The 22,947-nt window shown below is 38.8% G+C and overlaps 1 protein-coding gene across 2 annotated transcripts in view; it reads left to right on the top strand.

Annotated features, from left to right (window-relative positions):
- Positions 1–14,183, top strand: part of LOC126187340 (OCIA domain-containing protein 1) — a 52,535-nt gene extending 38,352 nt beyond the window's left edge. For both annotated transcript variants that reach the window (XR_007537712.1, XM_049928362.1), the window contains exon 7: positions 14,102–14,183. The gene's annotated coding sequence lies outside the window, so the exon portion shown is untranslated. The remainder of the gene's footprint in view (positions 1–14,101) is intronic.
- The last annotated feature ends 8,764 nt before the right edge of the window (positions 14,184–22,947 follow it).

Raw genomic sequence — 22,947 nt, 5'->3', positions numbered from 1 at the left:
CTTTTGCTATTTCCAGTACGACACCTGAGGATGTGCTTATAACAGTCCAAAACCAGTCACATGAAAATAAAGTAACTTGCAACTGAAGTGGCATTTTCAACCTCTGTTCCATTTGTTTTCTCATCTCAGGAAATTTTTTGCTGGCCAGCCTTTGTTAGTGATGGAGATCAAGGTAAACATCCAAAACTGGTTCCAGTCACAGGTGGCCAAATGCCGTGAAGCGGGTATGTTGCAGTTAGTGCCAGGATGTAATGCCTTAATTTTCAATGTGAATATGTTGAAAAGTAGTTTAAAATCTGTAGGTTTTTTTGTAATAAAATACAAATGAAAACAAACTGCTGATATTTGTTAGTTACATTCTAGATCAGCTTTGCAGTTTTACCAAGTTTTGGATATAGTTTAAGTGTAATGTCTGATAGTTGGAGACCTTGAGGAAAATTAAATTTCCACCAGCTGACTACCATAATCTTTCACAAAAACCATGTGGGTGTAAATTCTGTTCACATCGTCACATCCCAACACAGGTTCTATCACTGGTTTTGGATGAAAGTGTGACCTTTATGGCGTAATCACGATGTCACTACAGTGTGGTCTGAGATCTGCTAAGTTAACTTTAACAGAGTGAGAGGGAGGAGATCTCCTCGGATGCTTACACCGAAACCTCCAGACGTTGAGACTCTCAGATCGGTGTCAAATGTTGTATGTCAGTAGACTATCAACCGAAACACCAATTTAGTTTGTGCTGTATGCTGTCATGTAGTAGAAGGTCCGTAAATGGTAATTAAAAGTAACAACGGAACTATGGAGCACAGGAAAAGCATATCTCTGAGTCTTTTTTGTAGATTTCTAATGGGTGAGTTTGTAGAGCATGTGGTTGTCATACCAAGGGTCCCATGTTCAATCCCCACTGATGATAATTTTTTTAATCTGATAATGCGTGAAACTGTTGTATAGAAGAACATTTTCCTAACTTGTAAAAGGACTTTGTGGAGTTCGTTGCAACTTTCTTGTGACAGTCTGTTTTCACTTTGTTAGTTGAAAATAGCAAACATATAGAGTAAATTTGTGTAGATAGGTGTGGTGTTCTGTTGCACATGTCCATCAGAACTCCACACCTATCTATACAAATGTACGGTCTGCTATTTTCAACTAATGAAGTGAAAGCAGACTGCTAAAAGAACATTGCTGCCACCTCCGAAAAGTCCGTTTACAAGTCTTGGCCCTCACACTGACTATTTTCAGGTACTCTTGTGAAACTTTTTTCCTTAGAGATGTCACCTCCCCCCACCCTCATGCCCTGTTCACCGTTCCCCAACTCTTCCAAAGGTCTTCATAAAGATTCTTCCAGAAGATTCTCGAACATTCCTACTGGTGCTTGAGGGTGCTGTTTTTGCATAGCCATTAAGGCATCACTGCTTCTCAGCATGGTGTGAGCAAGTGTGATTCCATTTGGAGTGCTGGCCCGCTCTCTGATGTCCATGTGACATCATGCCTTGTGTGTTGTTCTTACTAAAATTTGTCTCCTTTCCTCACAGCTATGTGACTACTTGTATTAATAAAATTTTATAACTGTGACAACATCCTTGTTTTAAGCTTTGTATGAAACTTTTAGCAGAGTTAATAGTCTGTATTTATGGCATTTAAAACAGATGCTTACAGTATCTAAAGCAACTTTCCAAATAGAACAGTTAGTAATTACAGGTAATGGAAAGAAAGTTTTACCTTCTTTATATTTCCATTTCTTGATTACAACAATTGAGTATTCTTTTATTTACATTTTTTGTGTTCAGTAATGCTGACTTCACAATGATTACTTCATTTGAGTAAGACGTAGTTCTTGTGCAGCATTTGCCAAGTAAGTTGTGTTTATGTGCTCAACAGTGCAAAATGATCAGAATGTATTGAGTGATGACTTTTAAAGTTTCGTAACAAGAGTTACAAATAAAGCACTTTTGCAGACATATTCACAGCATCATAAGCCACATTATGTTCGTGTGTTGTATCTAGTATTACACAGGAACAATATTATGGGAATGATAGATTGCTGCTCACATAAAGATGTTGAGTAGCAGATGGGCCATCTGCACTCAACATCTCTGCTATATGATGAGTAGCAATCTATCCTTTTGTTCCATCTTGTATTTTCCATTGTTTGCTTATACAGAAGCAGTTTGTCTTGCATTTTGTAGTTCGGGGAAGCTTACTGAGGCACCGAATAACTTGCATTCTTGTGAGCTTCGTACAGTGAAAATTCTGTATAATACTTTTGGGGCATCACAGATTCTGAGCACGGTATAGGGGAAACCACTACACTGAGGTAGCAGAATGCTTGAGATACCTCCTAATATTGTGTCAGCCCTCCATTTGTCTGCCTTAGTGTAGCAGCTTGACACGGTAGCCCCTGCAAAAATGAGTCACGCTGCTGGTTTAGCCATTCATAATTGTGAAAGTTGCCTGTGCAGGTTTTTGTGCAAGAAATGACCTCTCGGTTATATCCCATAAATGATTGATGGGCTTCATGTCAAGCGATCAGGGTGGCCAAATCATTCACTGGCATCGTCCAGAATGTTCTTTAAACCAATCATGAGCAATCGTGTCCTGGTGACACGGTGGATTATCATCCATAAAAATTCCATTGTGTTTGGGAACATGAAGTCCATAAATGGCTGCAAATGATCTCTAAGTAGCTGAACATAACCATTTCCAGTCAGACATTGGTTCAGTTGGACCAGGGACCCATTCCATTTCTTGTAAACACAGCTCACACCACTATCAAGCCACAACTAGTTTGCACAGTGTCTTGTTGAAAGTTTGGGTTCATGGCTCTACCATAAGCTCTTACCAACTGAAATTGGGGCTCATCTTACCAGACCACAGTTTTCCAGTAGTCTAGGAGCCAATGTAAATGTTTACAAGTCCAGGAGAGATGCTGCAGGTGACGGTGTGCTATTAGCAAAGGCACTCACGTCAGTTGTCTGCTGCCACAGCTCACACTGTCCAAGTGGACGTGTTTGTTGTACATCCTACATTGATTTCTGCTGTTATTTCACCCAGTGTTGTCTGTCTGTTTGCACTGAAAACTCAACACAAACACTAAGTGTGAAGGGCATCAACCACTGTGTTGTCTGTGGTGAGAGGGAATACCTGAAATTTGGTGTTCTCGGCTCACTCTTGACACTGTGAGTCTCAGAATATTGAATTCCCTAACAATTTCCAAAACAAAATGTCCCATGTTGCTAGCTCCAACTACAATTGCACGTTCAGATTCTGTTAATTCCTGTTGTACAGCCCTAATCATGTCGGAAATCCTCTCACATGAATCATTTGAGTACAAATGACAACCAACTTGTGTATGCAGTACTACTGCGTTCTGTATTTATGTATCACTATCCCATGATTTTTGTCTCCTCACTGTCTAAAGAGGACTTCCAGTTGACAATAATCAAATTTTACCGTAGACATCTTACACCAAAATACAACTGTAGTCAAATTATCAGGAAAATCTTTGAATTGATGCAACTCGAGCATGGCAATCCTAGTATTTTCTTTTAAGTATTCAAGCAAGCAGTTTGCTTCCTGTTTTTTCTGTATATTATTGGAATCATTTCTAGCTTCAAATGAGAAGGTTGTGTTATGGTTCCTCTACATCTACATACATACTCCGCTAGCCATCAAGTGGTGTGTTGGAGGGCACTATTCGCGCCAAAGTCATATTTCCACCCCTCTGTTCCATACGAATCACGCAAAGGAAAACCAACTATCTGAACGCCTCATTATGAGTGTGTGTCCTCAAGTAGAAGTCTTGTCTGGCATTAAATTAAAGAGTATGCCTGTTTCATCAGCATTAAAAATGTTGCGTAATTCATAGCCGGTTGTGAGATTGGGGAGAGTCTGCATCTATTGATGAGGTACAGTGTATGCTGGTATACACTTTTGCTCTCCCCTTATTCTGCTTTATACACAGCACCATGCCACTCTCAAAATTTGTCATTCCAAGCATTGAGTGGTGCTGATGTTTGGTTTGTGGGGTGCTCAGCTGCGCAGGCAACAGCACCCGTACAAAGTCCCGATTTTTTTTTTTTTACACACACACACACACACACACACACACACACACACACACACAGTCCCAGTTTTTACACAGTCCAATCTGTTCACTGTCACGGATGACGACGACGACGACGATGATGACCATGATGATGATGATGATGATGATGATGATGACCACGAAATAATGAGGACCACACAAACACCCAGTCTCTAGGCAGAGAAAATCCCCAACCCAGCTTGGAATCGAACCCAGGACCCCGTGATCCAGAGGCAGCAACACTAGCTACTAGACCACGAGCTGCAGACATTCCAACATTGAAAGCCTTGAAAGTTTCAACCCCTAACCACAAAGCTACTTGTAGAACCATTTCCTTTAAAGTTGTTCAGTTTATGGGGATATTTGTGACATGAGCTTGTTGAAGCCCAATTATTAAAACTGCTCTGTTTCGTCATAGGTGTCATCCGCAATTTTCACATACTTCAGCAGCTTCTATTATGTATGATTAGGTTTTCAGTACAGTGGTGAGTAGAAGGGGCCAGTTCCAGTTCCTCAGCTAGCTCTGTCCGACTCATGAGGATTGGACTCTAATAATTAAAACTTTTTCTTCAGTAGAAATCTTTTTCCGCTTCTCTGCCATTCACTGAAAAGTCTTCAAAACCTTGATACTGGTGACCTACACTTCTTTACATTTCACTGCCGTCTGCTATATCCACTGTTGTTTTCGCTACAGCTCATTAACATTTGCTTATGTTAAGAACAATAAAATGGCACCAATAAGACAGATAGCAAACACAATGTGCATTACATCTCAGGTGACTTGATTGCTGACCCTGTCATGTGATGTGACCTTTCAGAGCACATGCAAACCCACAGAAGGGAAAATGAAGCGTCTACATGCATTTCCTTAAATGTTATAAAAAGGGAAATAATTGATTAGGGTTCCAGAAATAAGACAAATATAGGAGCATTACATGGACAGAATCATTGTCTAGAGGAAACATAGTCCAGAGAAAAATTTAGCATTGTGTGTATGGACTGGTGTTCAGGACTGGAAAATATGGGCATAATATAGAGGAATTATAGGGGGGGGGGGGGGGGAGATATTATAAAGAGGTTTGTTTCACTGTACGTGGAACGATGAAGACACAGCATACCATTCTGTCACAATTTTTTTTAACTACAGTGAAACACCAGTTTTATATTTTCGTGTTGTACAGACTTTAAAAATGCTAAATAGAGAAGAATTAACAATTGAGGAAAATGTTAAAACCTCAAAATGTGAGAAAAAATATGTAATTAGTGCATTTGATTAAAAATAGTAATCCTCTCCAATACATTGTAAAAAATCTGTATAAGGAAGGAAATTAAATGTACAATACGATGCTTATACAATAATTTGTGGTAGTGAATTTAATCACAGATGTGTAACAACAAGCAAAAGCTCATCAAAAAATTGAAATTGATATTTGGGGGAAGGTTATTGAGCTATTTTCCAACATGCTACAGTCACAAATTATATGTGAAAACATGCTGTTTTGAGAGAGTTTTCCTTTGTGCTCATGGAGAAAAAAAAGCAAAAAATTATGAACATGGTGAATTAAACTGAAAATGTCACAGCAGTCAAGTTGTTAAACAATAAGCAAAAATGTGGACATCTGCTTAATTACAAACTTCGTCACCATTGCTATTATTGTTTAACGTGTTTCTTACAAGCCAAACTTCATATGCTTACCACCATTAAAGTGCTACTTTAGGCTCGATGAGAGAAACAGAGACATGAAAAAATAAGCTTACTCCCCCAATTGACGTTACAAGCTTATTAGGAAGCAGCACAGTCAATTTCTGTATACTTTGTAAAACGTAAATTTAAAAGAAAGCTTAAGTGCTACAGTTTTACTTCATGGCTTCTATCTATGCTACCAATCTTTGCGATCTACAGTGTGTATTGAAAACTGTGTGTGTGATTACTGTACGTAGTTCTGCACCTGTACAATGTCATATTTGAACACAAAAGTTTTTAAAATGTGCTATCGCAAAACCCTTGTTCTGTTTCTGTGTGACACCTCTGCCATAGCACATGATCTGCACAAAAGTGTATTATCAGTACTTCACAAGCTTCTTTAATCCGTATCTGCATTCCCATTGTTGAAGAGCCACTCCTCTCCACACATCCAGCAGGCGAGCTCATTTTAGTAAATATCTAGAATAGCACCAGTGGCATACTTACTTGTTTCGTGCAGGAATGTTGTCAGCACTGCTGTGAGGTGTGATGGAAGCAAAAGAAGGTGGGTCAGCTGTTTGTGTAGGGCAGCCAATGAGAGAGCAGCAGGAAGATGACATGTTTCAAAGTAATACATTTGGAAGGAAGGGCAAACATTGCTGTAAATGAGGGTTATTAATTTAATTGTTCCTTGTGTGAGCCACAGCTGTTTAAACTGTGCTATTATTTGAAACTGAGGGCCGTGTCGCAAGCATTGATATATTAAAAAAAAAAAAAAAAAAAAAGGTGAACTATTTCTCTGTAATGTGTTGCTACACAGTCAATCTGCACACTGAGTTAACAGATCAATGTTTTTTGAGTGAATCATAGGTGGAGGCAGGTGGATCAGTGTTTTTAATTAAATCATGGGAGACAGTAGGTGGATCCATGTTTTTAATTAAATCATGGGAGGACGTCAGTGGATGAGTGTTTATTAATGTATCGAATGCGCGACTACTATGAATAAACATTGAGCCACCTTCCTTCTCCCATGATACAATTAAAAAATACTGATCCACTTACAGTATACCCACACAGATCGATTCTGTACCACCTCCACATTTGATACATTTTTGTGTTTCTGCAATTAATCCACAAGACATGTACCAAAATCAGTCCACTTTATACACTCGCTGCCATAATCACAAAATATTTTTCTAGAAACTCACTAATATACCAAAAAACGACAAAGAAGTCAATGGTTTCAATTTCGGTACTACATTGCCCCTCTCCTCGCCTCTCATTGGCTATACAAAATTGTTGCACTGCCAATCTATGAGCAATCAGATAGTCACCACTATGACTGCCGGTAGCCCTGATCTAGACTTAAGGCACTCATTTTGTGTGTGTTGTTTGGTGTGGTGGCTGTGTTGGCTGATGTAACAGGTTGACAGCCAATAAGAGCAATATCAGTCTGGAAATGGCCAGTGTTTCCTTGATTCTGACGGCACATTTTCTTCAAGACTCTGGGTTTGAATTTAAAAGGTTGATGATTGATATTATGCTGAATACAGTACGTTAGAAATAGGCCCAAAAGAATTCGGCTGAATTATAAGTGACACAAGTAAAGGTGGGGGCTGGGCCCTTTCATCACATGTTGGCTCGATCCAGAACATCAACTGTCCCGTTTTTCCACTGCTGCTGCAACCTAGCAGTAGTTGTATTATATTTGCATGATGAAGCTAAATATTGCAAATTGTGTTGGCAATACCGATCATGGATTAGGTTAGTATTTACTCCCTGATGTCTCCTAAATCTGCAACAGCCTAAAACATTCCCTTAATTTTGGCATCTGCGGTGCAAACTGCCTTTCTTTTGTGGCACTTACAACTTGTTCAGTCACATCAAATGTCAGTAGGAAGACAACGGGATGAAGTCTCGTGGGATGTTGAGCATCGTAGAATTGATGTAAATCTTACGAGGAAGAAATGTAAAATCGCAAAATTTTTAGCATTGATCTTATAGATTATTCACAGGGGCTATGAATTTATGGTGCAGAATTGTGAAGAACATAAAATCAGAGAATATAGAATCGAAGTTCAAATTTAATAATATATTTGCTGCTACTAATCATGATTTTTGTTTAATTTGTATCTTGGTCAACACTTTTCTTGGAAATACTTCCGATAAAGTAGTGACAGGACACAACAATATCATCTGATGGCCGTTTTTGATGTGTTTTTTTTTCTTTTTTTTTCTGCCAGTTTTGGAGTAATTTTTTAATGATTTATTTTTCCAAGTTTGTTCTCTATTTTTTCCTCGTGCCATAGTTTTCAGTGTAATGTTGAAAATGAAATGATACCTATCAGTTATATTTTTTGCACATTATTGCTGTGTCCTTCAGTCAGTATAAGAATTGGTATACCAGGTATTGGTGCTGTTTTCAGTTATTTCTAACACACAGTCCAATTTCCAGTCTCAAAAACCTGTTACTTACCTGGCGAATTTTCTCATGCAAAGTTCTTATACACATTAGATATTCATTCAGGAATTCAGCAGAGCACAATCATAATGCACTGTTTTCAGCTTTACAAATAGAATATTTGCTTTTTCAAGAACTTCAGTCAGCCTTTTTCCAAAATGATCTTTCCTTTCTTCTATTAACAGTTTTTAAGTTTTCAACTATTGAAGATGGCTGCTGTTGGGAAGCAAGAAGCAATATTTAGATGTGAACACAGTGTTTTTCAACATTACCTTCTTGTCTTATTCAGTTTGACCAAGGCAAAACCTGCAGAACACAGTTCTTATTTCTATAGCATATAAACCATTACTAGAAAATTGCTCAGCTCTTTTATGTGCATTAATAGCGATGTGATACCACACTAGGTAATGCTATAAATACAACCTCTGACAAAGTTCAGTGAATAGTCCTGTAACATGAACGTAGATGAACTATGAACTATGAACTACAGTTACCTTACTCTCCTTTGAAATAGTCACCTCTCAGAACTATGCACCACTGAGCTCCGTGATACACGTCCTAGGAACTTTGCATGAAGTCTTCCTTTGGGATGGTGTTCAGAAGCTGCGTCATGTGTTGTTGTGTGTCAAGAATATCGTCAAATCTCTTCCCTTTCAAAGCGAGTTTGAGTCGAGGGAATATTAGGGAGCCTGGAGGATTGAGATCTGGTGCGTATGGTGGATGGTGGTGCACACCCCCTTTTTTGCCAGGAACTGTTTAACGATTTTGGCTGTGTGTGAGTGAAGGTTGTTATGAACAAAAAACCAGGAACCTTGTTGTGCGTACTGGGGTCATACCCTGTGTAGATGTTACATGAAATGGTTCATAATTTCAACGTACTGTGCAGCATTCGTTGTCATTCCCTCGGGTAAAAATTCCTTTTGGATAATGCCGTGACTATTGAAAGAGGTGATGAGCATCGTTTTTATGCATGATTTTTTGGCTCTGACCTTTTTCCAATGAGGTGATGTTGGAGAACACAATTCCATGCTTTGCCGTTTCATTTCAGGGTTGTACTGGAGACACCAGGTTTCATCCTCAGTGACAATACAGTTCAAGAAATTGGTTGTCACATCCACTGCTTTGACAGAATCCTTGAAGCCTCTGAACGTGCCTGCTTTTGGTGGTCTGTCCAGTGATGGGATAGAAGACAACACGTTTTCCTCTTTCCTATCTCCTGGATAAGGACTTGTCACACGGATTCATGGTTCATCTGCAGTTCATTTGCTATCATGCGCACAGATAATCAATGGGCATTCGTGATTAATGTCCTCACTTTCTCAATGTGTTTGTCGCTGACGGTGGTCGCCGTCATCCACCACGGGGATCGTCGGAAACCCTTTCCCAGCTTCGTCAAAAACGGCCAAACCTCTCGTTCACACACATCGTGGACAGTACTAGATCCCCATAAATACGTACCAGCATTACATGCATTTTTTTCAGTGTCTTGCCAATCTTAGCACAAAACTTTAAATTGACCCTTTGCTCGTTCATTGTCCTGTTCTCAGTTGAGAACCAATGCACTAAACAAGCACTTCATCCAACAGGTCTAACGCGGAACACAAACGATGCTCAATGGAACTATGGTGAGGGCAGGTTGTCAACACTGGCAGTTGCAGCGTTGCGAGTCGCCACTGTTGCCCGATTGATCGTTCTGACTTCATTCACTGAACTTTATTATCAGAGGTTGTAGAACCAAACTTAACTATCCACATTACTTCATTCTCTGATGATAGGTCCCCCATTTCGGAGAGGTACACTGCCATTTGTGGAATATATCTTGTACAGTCCCTTCACCCAGCTGTCAGTTGGCATAACACCATAGCATCACTTACAGCTGCACAACTGCATTAATAGGCTGTTGTATTCATGCACAGGTTCAGTAATTATTTTGCAAATGCATAGTTACACACATTCTCTTTCTGAATAGGTATTTGCCAGATGTGATAAAACCAGTAACTACACCCCACCCCCCACCCCTCCACCTAACCTCTAATTATTAACAATCAAACTTCAGCTGAATGTGAACTTTTCACAAATTTCAATGTCTGTGACATCACATATCCTAAATTGTGTGTCATACAGTGATATAATTTTGCAGGTGCCTTCAGTGGATAGTGTTTGCAAAATGGGTTCTGACTAGAGCTGGTAGGAAAGAAATAATAAATTAAAATGTCTTTGCCTGATGCTGAAGTTTTACTGCATGATAGTGGAAATATAGCTAGGAATAATCTTAATAATCTGTTTTCTTTCATTGTTTTGCGAATGAGAGAAAGTTTCAGAAAGGTTTGAAATTAAGTGTAGAATTTGTTGGACATTTCTAAGTGCTCTCATTCTTGAGTACTGGAATAATATAGTGTGGGTAATTTAAGCAATGCAAATTATACTGCTGCAATACATACACGCAGTTTCTAACTTTAATATTTGTCTTATTGTGTTAAACCTTTAACTTAAGATTTTTAAATTCAGTCAGTAATTTCATGAAATACTTAAAAATCAAAATTTTGTTGCCCCTGGAAGTCATTAAATAGGCAATCTGCAAATGTAACTGGATTAGCTTCTAGCAGTTTAGTATCAGGGATTGGTGCATAAGTTTATAGCATTTTTGTTTTGCATGTTAATATTGTGGTTGCTATGGGTTTGTTTATTGGTTGTTATTTTGTACATGTAGTTCACTGTTGGAGATAATGACTGGAGCTGTGGATGCTAGAAAATGGAGTGCCAAGTGGAGAAATCAATATGTTTCCGACATATGCTTCTGTTTGATTTCAGTAGAAGGGTAACAGCAGCGGAAGCAGCCAGAAATATTTGTGCCCTGTATGGAGATAGTGCCATTGGACAGAGCATGCCAAGAAAATGGTTTTCTTGTTGTAAAGAGGATCATTTTGATACTGATTCTCTAGTGTCAGAAACACCTTCGGGGTTTGGTGAATGTTGTTTAAATGAATTAATCCACAATGATCTTGGTCAGTGGACTCGAGAACAGGCAAAGATGATGAACTATGATGATTCCGTCACCATGTGACATTTGCATGCAGTGTGGAAGGATCAAAAACTGGGTGTGTGGATGCCAAATGTTCGAAGCCAAAATCACAAAAATCAGCAGCTGGCCATGTGTGCATCACTTTTTGCTCATCATCAATTGGCTTGTGAGCAACACCAACCATTTCTATGCTATATCATTACAGGTGTTATGAAAATATAAGGAAAAGAAAGGAGTGTTGTGCCCAAACAAAACGGCAACTCTCCACAGAAAGACCTTTGCACAGTCGCAGAAGATAATGTTATGCATCAGGCGGCACAGTGACAGTGTGGTATACTGAAAATTGCTTCCCTGAGGCGTAACCATCACTGCTGACATTTATTGTCAATGATTGAGGCATCTTGTGGACACGGCCCAAAAAAATGACCAGGAAGATTGCGTGAAGTGATGTTCACAATAATGCCCATCCTCATTCTGCTAGACTGACAAAAAACATGATACAGGAGTTGGATTGGGAAGTCATTTTGCACCAACCTTATTCTCGTGACCTTGCACCCTCAGATTTTCACCTTTTCCATACTCTGTCAAACAGCCTTCAAAGAACTTCCTTTATGGATGAAAATCTGCTCTGAATATGGCTTGACAAGTTTTTTGCTTCAAAACCACACGATTTCTACAATCACCGAATCAGAAAGCGTTCGTAGTCTGTTGTAAATAGTGAAGGAGAATATATTATTGATGACTAAAGTCCCTGTTACATGTATTTATTGTCTTTATTAAACTTGTGGAAAAATGCTATGAACTTGTACATCAACCCTATAATATAGATACCAGTATCTGTAAATATTTACACCTGCTAAAAGCCTCAGTAACCCACTTTTTACCGTGTGGATCGGTGTAGGACATGCAGCAAGTGCATCATTGAAGTCTTGGAAGGTACCAACGGCAATATGCAGTTGTGACAGACTCCAGTGCTGTGGCCAATTTTACTAGTTTTCTCGGTTGAGGATCACTTGCATGAACAGCATGATCAAGGTGATCCAACAGATTATTGATTGGGTTTCAATCTGGAGATTTTGGTGGTCAGGGGAGTACAATAAAATCATCCTGGTGCTCTTCCAAACAAGCATGTACACTGAGCTATGTGACACATTGCATTGTGCTACTGGCAGATGCCATTGTGCTGAGGGAAAACAAAATGCGTGTAGGGGTAGACATATCCCACAAGGATGGATGCATACATGTGTTGATCCATTGTGACTTCTATAATGCCATGAAAACATTCACCAGACCAGTAACGCTACCTCCTCTGTCCTGGATGCTTTTGCCTTCAGATGTTGCATGCCATACATGCCAACATTCTTCAGTCCAGTGGAACATAAAACATGATTCATCTGAAAAGGCCAACTATCACCACAAAGTGAACATCCAGTTGCAGTATTGGCATGCCGATTCCTATCTTCATTGCTGATAAACAGTAGTCTGCATGGGTGCTTGAACCAGGTGCCTGCTGTGGAGGCCCTTATGCTGCAACAGTGTCCACTGAATGGTCATTGAGGAGGCATTGTCAGTAGTCTCATTGTCCATATGGGTGATCAGTTGCCCAACACTTACATGTGTATTCGCCAGTACCTGTGCTGCACCACAGTTGCTTCAACTCTGGTTTTGGGCAGTGCTGTTTTGCCATGAAAGGTATACTTTAACCAAAGTGGCACAAGAACAGTTTACAAACTTAGCCATTTCAGAAATGCTTCCACCTTTGGCCTGGAAACCAGTGATCATGCCCTTGGATGTCAGATAAATTGCTTCGTTTCTGCTTTATGACAATGACTGCAATGTTTTCCACACCCTCCTGGCATACTTTATATACCCTCTACTGCTAGTGTTGTCCCCTACAGTCTACAAGTGCTTATTGCATGTTGACATTGAACATAGACAGTGGTCACATTAATCTAACTGGACTGTGTATTAGTAAAATAGAAAGAAACATTCTACACGGGAAAAATATATTAAAAACAAAGATTCCATGACTTACCAAACGGGAAAGCGCTGGTAGATAGGCACAATAAAAAAGCACACAAACACACACACAAAATTTCGAGCTTTCGCAACCCCCGGTTGCTTCATCAGGAAAGAGGGAAGGAGAGGGAAAGATGAAAGGATGTGGGTTTTAAGGGAGAGGGTAAGGAGTCATTCCAATCCCGGGAGCGGAAAGACTTACCTTAGGGGGAAAAAAGGACAGGTATACACGCGCGCGCGCACACACACGCATATCCATCCGCACATATACCAGTATTAGGTTATTTTGAAGCACTAATTTATCGCAGATGTTACTTTTTGAGATTGCTGTAAATAAGTACACAAACTAGAGTTAGAATCGAAGTACCATAGATAAGATATATGTAAAAATTCATCCCACTAACCAGATCAGCCAGTGTGCTTTCATTCTATACACTTAGAATGGCAAAATTGATCCGTACGTGGGTCACCTTCCCATTCCTGGAATTCATGTACTAACCTCTCTGCTGTTTCAAGAAATTGGAAAAACTATGAAGACCACTTTGTGATTGTAGAAAGAAAAAAAGTAGTATTTTTTCATAGTCAGTGTTAAGAGCATTTTTATTCATGTAACTGATTTTAAGATATTAAATCTCATTTCCAATAATACAGTGTTATTTAGTAAAATGAACTGTACTTGTCTTATTTGACAAAATGTACAAATGTTTGTTGCAGTATTTTCTGTATTAAGATCTAATTGTTCTTGTGAGAGTGCAAGTGTTTACAAAAAACAGGGAGAGAAATGACGTAATCTAGCTTATTTCAAATGTTTGTTTTCCTTATTTTCAGATTTGCTCCGTTGCGGTCTTCATGTGCAGATTTTTTAGATTGTCTTTTATGAGGTATTCAGCAATAAATTGTTTGGCTATTATTTTAGCAGAAAATATTTTTGAGTGATTATGTTATTATGATGAATATTTGCAATTGACCAACATATATGCTAATTTTCCAAAAAGTTGTTTCAAATATATTGATACAATTTTATCGCTGTTTACTCCAGTATTTGTTTATTGTCCAGCATACAGAAAAGAATGGTTTTAGCAAGAAGGTTTACCCTTTGAAACACGAAGTTTTTTGTTTGATGTTTTCAGATGTAATTCTCATTGTCTATTGGCTTTGAACTTTTATTTTTATACTTGAATCCTTATTGCTGTCAAAACAAATATGAACACCAGTTAAGCAAGTTTCAAAATGAAGTTGAGAGCAGTAAACCCTGCCTCCTAATGTGTGTTAACTATAACTGAATCTTGTGAAATTTGACATATTGCTGTTTTTATGTGTCCTCCATGATTGGATGAAGAAAATAGCTGAAGTTACAGTAAACTGTATATAATATATTTATTGTTTTGTGCTTTATCCAAAGTGCAATCTTCAGATTTTGGTGAACTTATTGTATGCCTTTCAAATTGTTTTCATGCTGCAGAGATTTCATTTTCTTAAAAACTGTCGAGTTTTGGGTTCGATGCTGTAGTATGGTGACGTTACTCATTTTTCATTGATGAACAAGTAAGACTGCTCAAAACAAGGCCTGGCATAAGGTGAAGCACCTGGAAAACATGGTCAGATGTCAATGTAACTTCGTAAATGTACATGTACACACCATTGGTGAGTATGTAACTGATTAACATGGCAGTTCTCAGTGACAGGTAGAATTCACATCAGACTGCATTAGTGTTGTTCTTGTTTAGTGCTATTACCTGGCCCCATAGGATATGTAAAGTGCAGGAACATCATCAGATCTTGAGTGATCATGATGATGTTGCATAATCATGTGTGAAAGTGTTATAAAGTAACTGACAGTGTTTGAAAGGGGCATCTTCTTGGGTCTCCATTTGGCTGGCTGATTGAATAGTGCAATATCCAGATTTGTAGAACATTCGGTTATGACAGTGGCCTGGTGTTGGACTACAGGGGAACATAAGGGCAGGCATATTTGTCAACAAGAATCTGGTCAAGCATGAAATGAAATGAGTGTATGGCATCGTTGACCAGGAGGTCCTATCTGGGGAAGTTCATCCCCAAGTGCAAGTCTTATTTCAGTTGAAGCCATGTTGGGTGACTTGTGCACTGGTGATGAGGATGAAAAGATGATGACAAAACACAATGCCCAGTCCCCAAGTAGAGAAAATCTCCGACGTGGCTGGTAATTGAATCTGGGCCCATTTACATGGGAAGCGAGCATGTTACCACCCAGCTTAGCAGGCGGACTCCAGTCAAGCATGTCTGACCAGCACAAGGGTAAATCATTTCACCAAGTGCATCTTAACCCCTTAACATCTGTGTTTGTCATATGAGAAAAATCAATGGACTCTGCAACATTCTGTTCTTTCTGTACCATTGGACAGAGACTAGGAGCAGTCAGACTAGATTACCATCCCATGCTTAGGCCGCTGTTTACACTACAATACAAATGACTGCATTTGGATTGGTACTATGACAGTGAAGTGCAACTGTTGATGGACAGTGTCACATTGTGTTCAGTAATGAATTGTGCATGTACACTACCCCAGTGAACATCATTGCCAAGTATGGAGACAGCCTGGAAAAAGATCGCTTTCATCCAATATTGGAGAGGCACAGAAGTATTACTCGTCCATCCTGTTATGGGGTGCCATCAGTTATGTCTTCTGGTCACAGCTGCTAGTGATTGAGAGAACTCTGATGGCACAATGGTACGTAACTGATACCCTGCATCCTCGTGGTCACCTTTCATGTGACAGGATTGTGGTACCATTTTTCCACAGGACAACACTCGTGTACATGTGGCACATGTCACTATGAACTGTCTGCATGATGTTAAGGTACTCATGTGCCCAGCAAGTTCCCTGATGGAACAAGTGTGCACCAATGCAGACATCACTCTATCCAGTGCCAGTATCTAGGATAGTTACAACATTTGTGGGCCAGCTTGCCTCACAATGGGATACAACTACTTTATGGCACCCTTCCCAACCAAATCAGTGCATGAATACAGGCCAGAGGGTGTGCAGTGTTATACTGATAAGTGGACTAACACTGCTAATTTATTTGTAAATTTGATTCGAGTATGTAATCAGTGAAATAACATCACAGAACCTTCAACAAGTGAAGTTTCATTTTGTTTCCTCGTCCTCTCCTGGGTACTTCACCTTCCTTATCAGGCAGTGTACAAAAGCTATAGGTGACCTACTTGGGAGCAGCAATGCGTCATCCACTCATCTACCGGTGTAGAAAGTGCACATATATGTTGATGATGTACAAAACTTTTTTCAGAAATTGGAAATTCATTTCCTTGTGAGAAGTTTCATGTGAACTGTAGGAAGCAATTTCCTATAAGCTCGCTTGCCCCAAGGGTGACTTCAAATAGCTCTAGTGTTGCTGGGTGTCAGTGTAGTATTGAAGGCAGTAACATCAAGTGAGACCATACAGGAGGTTTTATATTAATTTCAAGTTCTAGTTTAGAGCAGGAAACTGCACACAGTGAGGCAGTGAACACTGCAAACATCTGTCTGTGCAAGAAAAAAAATCATTTAAATATGCAAGATGAATCCAGTGTTTTTAGTTGTACTCCCAATGGCATCCAATAAATTGTTAAAAATGAAAGATAAAGCTCCAATTTTATGATGATTTTTTTCAAAGGGCATCACATTCACCATTGCCTGTAGAAATTATTTATTTTGCAATTGCAATTTCAGTCCTTTTGGGCCATTGTCAACTGGCACTGCAAAAGCTAAAACAAAAATGAAGCACAATGTATGTAACATCAAACAAATATGAAGCTCTGTACATCATGAAATGGTGTAAATTATGTTAACTGTTAACATTGTGAACATCTTGCACATAAATTGCTACAAACCAATATTCTAACACACTTTTTACATGTGCACTAAGACTGTTGGCGTGAAAATACATTCACAAGTCAGACTGTCTGTGGTCTTCTCAAAAATAGTACTTTTCAGAGATAATAATTTAAGTGTTGTATCATAACATCTTTTTATGTCTGTTGAAATGTACAGTTTTCTTAGCTGCCCTCAGTTTCCTAATACTGAATTGCAGGACCCCATCACAATTAAATTTTCATCTCCGTTAGTAGAGCAAATAAATTATTTTACATCAGAGTTTCTTAATATCATCATCATCATCATCATCATCCTCTGCAGAACTAGTAGGCATGTAAAGTATACTAAGTATACTTGTACAAATACAATGGGTCTTGTCCTTGCATCTGTCTGAGCTACAAAAAATACGTTCACTGTACTGATCACAGTTGTACATCACATTCTTAATTTTTTTTTTTAAATTAAGACTATTTAATTTTGTATTGACAGCCTTGTTCTCAATTGGCCAGAAATCCATTCTGTCACTGTATCTTACCAATTCTTACTGTATTTCTGCTTACCTACTTATCTTTCCAATTATGCTATTATGTGATCTGAAATTCCACACGATTCATGGAATGTTAGTGGAGTATTTTTTATGACTATATTGGTTTCAATAAATCCAGTCCAGATATTCTAATGGAGGACAGTTTTACCCATTCAGTAGAGTTGCATATCCTCGGAAATATAGCGGCTGTAGTTTCCCCTTTCAGTTGTTGGCAGTACCGAAATAGCCATGCCATGTTGATTATTGTTACAAGGTCAGGTCAGTACAATCATCCAGACTGTTGCTCCTACAACTACTGTAAATGCCGCTGCCCCTATTAAGGAATCATGTACGGACATTTTGGACCATCAGTATAGGCATTACAGATGACTATGATTATCAGGATCAAATCTTCACATAATAAAGAACTGAATGGAGAAGAGGTAGATGCTAGTTGATGACGAATGCTTGAAATTGGTAAATGTAAAATACATAATACAAAGATGCTGAAAGGGTACACAAATATTGTTAACATTTGTACGTGTATTACAATGAGGTGACAAGTCATGAGATAGTGATGTGCACACATACAGATGGCAGCAGTCCTGCTTTCACAAGTTATAAAATGGCAGTGCACTGTTGGAGCTGTCATTTGTTCTGAGGTGATTAATGTGAAAAGGTTTCTGTTGTGATTATGGCCACGTGACAGGATTAACTGACTTTGAACGCAGAACGGTAGTTGGTATTAGATGCATGGGACATTCCATTTTGGAAATCATTAGGGAATCCAATAACCTGCAATCCACAGTGACGAGTGTGCCAATAATACAACATTTCAGGCATTACGTCTCACCACGGATAACACAGTGGCCAACAGCCTTCACTTAACGGTCAAGAGCAGCTGTGTTTGTGTAGTGTTGTCACTGTTAACAGACACGCAACACTACATGAAATAACTGCAGAAATCATTGTGGGGCGTACAAAAAACGTATCCCTTAGGACAGTGTGGCAAAATTTGGTGTTAATGGGCTATGGCAGCAGATGACTGACACAAGTGCCTTTGCTAACAGCATCACATTGCCTCCAGGGCCTCTCCTGGACTTGACTGCATCTGTTTGTCCCTAGATTATAGGAAAACCTTAACCCTGTCAGGTGAGACCCAGTTTGTTGGGAAGAGCTGATGGCGGGATTAGAGTGTTGTGCAGACCCCTAGCAGTGGCTCCATAATGTTGTGGGCTATATTTATATGGAATGAACTGGATTCTCTAGATGTTTGGCTACTTGTAGCCATTCGTGGACTGCATGTTCCCAAACAACGATGGAATTTTTGTGGGTGACAATGAGCCATGTCACTGGGCATTGTGCCAGGCAGAAGGAAGTCCGACACGATATTAGGTGGTGTCCCATAACTTTTGTCACCAATCATCGCTAATCTTGATGTAAACAGAAATTACTCAGTAATAAATCATGCCATCTCTATGCTACGTGTTATGGAAAGATGTAACTGGAAGAAATCTAAAGAATTAGAAAAACATAAGTTGAAACATTAGGTGACAAAATGACTTTGTATTTAAAGTACAAAAGTAAGGTACAGAATACTAATCAAAAGGTTCTATACACATGTCATAATTTGTGATGCTGGCACTAAATAAGAATACAGTTTCTATAATACAATGAGAAATCAGTACAAGACAAGAATAACACAAAACATGGTAAGATTGATGCATAAACCTATGTATATGAATTAAGGACAATGCGTAACAATAATGGGGAACCATACACTAACAAAAAGAGAATGCTAACACTTGGTATCAGTATTCTAAAAAATCACAAGCTCTCAAAGCATCTTGCTGCTAAAAATATTAAATATTAACTGAAAATTGAAGAGGGGATTTGAATGCTTACACTTAAGGACAAAAATGTTTAAATAGGGAGAAAGGATTAATGAACAGTCTTCAGATAATTAGATTGGGAATTGGAGGATAAAGTAATATTTCATGAGAATTTTAATGATAGTTTCTGGATACATTTGAGAGGTGTGGATGTTGTTTTCACAACCTCACATGTACGTGTTAGCACTGTCAGAAGGCTTTACAATTACTGGAAGCAGATTCAATTGTTTATTATGTATGTAAGTTTCAGTTGTGAGCTAAATAACCACATTATTTTACTACTTTATTATGCAACTAATTAAGTGTGAGATGCATAAAGGCGAGATCACATGAGACTGAAAACATCAAGAGTAAGTAATCATAGAGAATTGAATTTAAAGGATGGAAAAGAAAGTAATACCACACACAATTCTGATACATTGTTGTCGTCAGGTACATACTCAAAAGTTATTATTTTCATGAGCTACAAAGAGCATACATTGCTGACAATTAAATTGCAATAAGTTTTTGGAAGTAAAAATTCGTGCTGTTTAGACACCAAATCAAACACATTAAGGCAACTTCATACTGGCTGTCACATCACATCAAAAAAACATTTCAGTGTGCATTTCAAATGGTGGCATTCACTCTTGCCTTCGAGTGACTATCGTGTCACGTCAGTGTTTCTTGGGAAGAAAGTTGTGATGGTGTCCTGGTCTGCTAAAACTGGGAGTTAACCTGCTACCATTGCGTATACTATGTTATAGTTGTGAATTTTGTCTCTTGTTAATTTCTATCATATTATTTTGCTTTGTTTTCATTACAAATTTCAGATGTTACATCGCGACTTTTTTTTCCCCAGTGTTCTTACAGACATCTGAAAGCGAGAAACTTATTTAGGATTTACAAAAACAGAATATAACTGATGGGCACATTGTGCATAAAGAACATCATTAGTTGATGAAGCAGTTTTCATTAAACATCATTTTAAGCAAAAAAGCCAGCTCGAATGAATGAGAAAAATACAGCGGTTAGTTACATTAGACATGTAAGCAAAAGAAACATAATGGATATGGTAAACAGGTTCTAGACATGTAAGCAAAAGAAACATAATGGATATGGTAAACAGGTTCTATTTATTCCCTTGTCAATATTGTTTGAGGTGTTTGTTTGTTTCACTGGCAAATAAATTTCAGTGTTTTGAAAGGTTTTGCTTCTCAGCACTGTACCACACAAAATTGAAGAACATATGTTATGAAGTTTGCTTTGGCCATTATTAAACTTTATTGTTGTTACTTCCTCAATTGTGAGACTATACTCCAACTGAAACTTCCTGGCAGTTTAAAACTGTGTGCTGGACCGAGACTCGAACTCAAGACCTTTGCCTTTCGGGAGCAAGTGCTCTACCAACAGAGCTACCCAAGCGTGACTCACAACCCGTCCTCACAGCTTTCTTCTGCCAGTACATCCTCTCCTACCTCCCAAACTTAACAGAAGTTCTCCTGCAAAACTTGTAGAACCAGCACTAGGAAGAAAGGATATAGTGGTGTTTCTTTCAATGATGGATGTGCCTTTATTTGCGTATACATTACGAGAGGTACTGTAGCTGTGCTCCTTTCAAAGGCATAATTTGGCTGAAGCACCTGGGTGCTTGTATTTGGTGTGTGTGTGTTTTTATTTTTTTTTATTATAAACAAATTTTAACTAATGTGCTATAAATAAATGTTGCTCCGAAACACTAGCACATTGAGGATCTCTTGAAAAGGTACAATTTATTGATATGAAATGTCAGGTTATGAGTTACCGGTGTTAAGTTTCACAAAGCATATGACACAGGACGTAGTTATCATTTTTACGTCAGCACTGTGGTGTGTGAGTAATGTTTGCAGTGGTGGATGAACAGATGGAATGACGAATACAACTATTCTGGTTTGCTTCGTGCTACCAGCAAACATTTTATTGTTCACCTCCACTTTCTAGGACTTGTCATTGTCTATAATTTCCGAAAAAAGAATGATACATGGAAATGTGAATTATCTCGTAAAAACAAAATACCTTTCATTGTCTGAAAAATACCGCACATATGCAGATGATATATATATTGTAGGAGTGGTACAGACATATTCCTGCTGAATTTTTCTCATTATTTCAGTTACTTTCAAGAGAAAGAAAGAATTTTACTTTTCTGTCAGTGAATTGTAATTTTTCATACAAATTAGAACGTATTTCAAACAACTAGCACATTTATCTACCAGTGGGTGAGAAGCTGCTGTGGTACTTTTTGTAATGCATACAGCTGGGTAAATAACAGATTGCCCGCGAAAGGCAAAGGCCCTGAGTTCGAGTCTCGGTCCGGCACACAGTTTTAATCTGCCAGGAAGTTTCGCAACAAATATTTAGTTGACAGTTCCTCACTTTCAAGGAAAGAAAAGACAGCAATGGCTTCCAGATTTGCAATGAGTGAACCAGGTGAACATGTAGAACTTCTTTAATTCTTCTGCTAGAATAACTTAGCAGTCACGACGATACCTTGGCAACAGAGACATCTATTGATGCCTTTAAGAAAGCTGCTTAAAGTGATGGAGGAAGCCTATGGTGATAAGTGCTTCAGCCATACTCAGTGTAACGAATGCTTCACACGGTTTAAATATGGCCGGATAGAAGTTGAAGAATGCCCTTTGACGTCAATTGACGATGCTCATGTCAGGAATATCAATGAAATTGGGCATTCCAGTCAGCATCTGTCTGTTAGAGAGACTGCAGGAGAATGTAACTTTCAGTTGAATCATGTCATGAAATCCTGACACAATATCTTGAAATGCATTTGTGTTGCTGCCAAGTTCGCCCCATGGCTAATGGGTCAAGACCAGAAATACCTTTGCCTTGCAGTTTGCAAATAGCTTTTTCAGTATTCACAATGGGTTGGGAAAGATTCTCCAAGACCATAAGAAGCTCGTCAGGTCAGGTCAAATGTGAAAACCATGCTGATAGTTTTCTTTGACTCGAACGATTAGTTCATCATGAATTCGTGCCACGGGGATAAACTGTTAATCAGTGGTACAATCGGGATGTGTTAATTGTAAGAATGAAACACCTGAAATGTGGTGAGACAATTCACGACTCTTGCATCACAATAATGCAACCAGACATTCATCCATGTTGGTGCATGTCTGTAGCACAAAAAACGAAATCCCTGTGCTGCCTCATCCTCCGGGCTCTCCAGACTTGGCTGCTGCGGACTTTTTTGTTTCCGAAGTTGAAAATCCCATTGAAAGGAAGATGATTTATGACAGACAAGACAAAAGAAAATTTACAGATGACACTTCACACTATCCAGCAAGAAGTGTACCAAGACTGCTTCTGCAAATGGAAACGGTGTTGGGAAAGGTGTATCAATTGTGGAGGAGAGTAATTCGAAGG

The sequence above is a fragment of the Schistocerca cancellata genome, chromosome 5, assembly GCF_023864275.1.
Source record: "Schistocerca cancellata isolate TAMUIC-IGC-003103 chromosome 5, iqSchCanc2.1, whole genome shotgun sequence".
Taxonomy (NCBI): domain Eukaryota; kingdom Metazoa; phylum Arthropoda; class Insecta; order Orthoptera; family Acrididae; genus Schistocerca; species Schistocerca cancellata.
The sequence above is the reverse complement of the archived record's forward strand: the minus strand, read 5'-3'. Positions and strand labels throughout refer to the sequence as shown.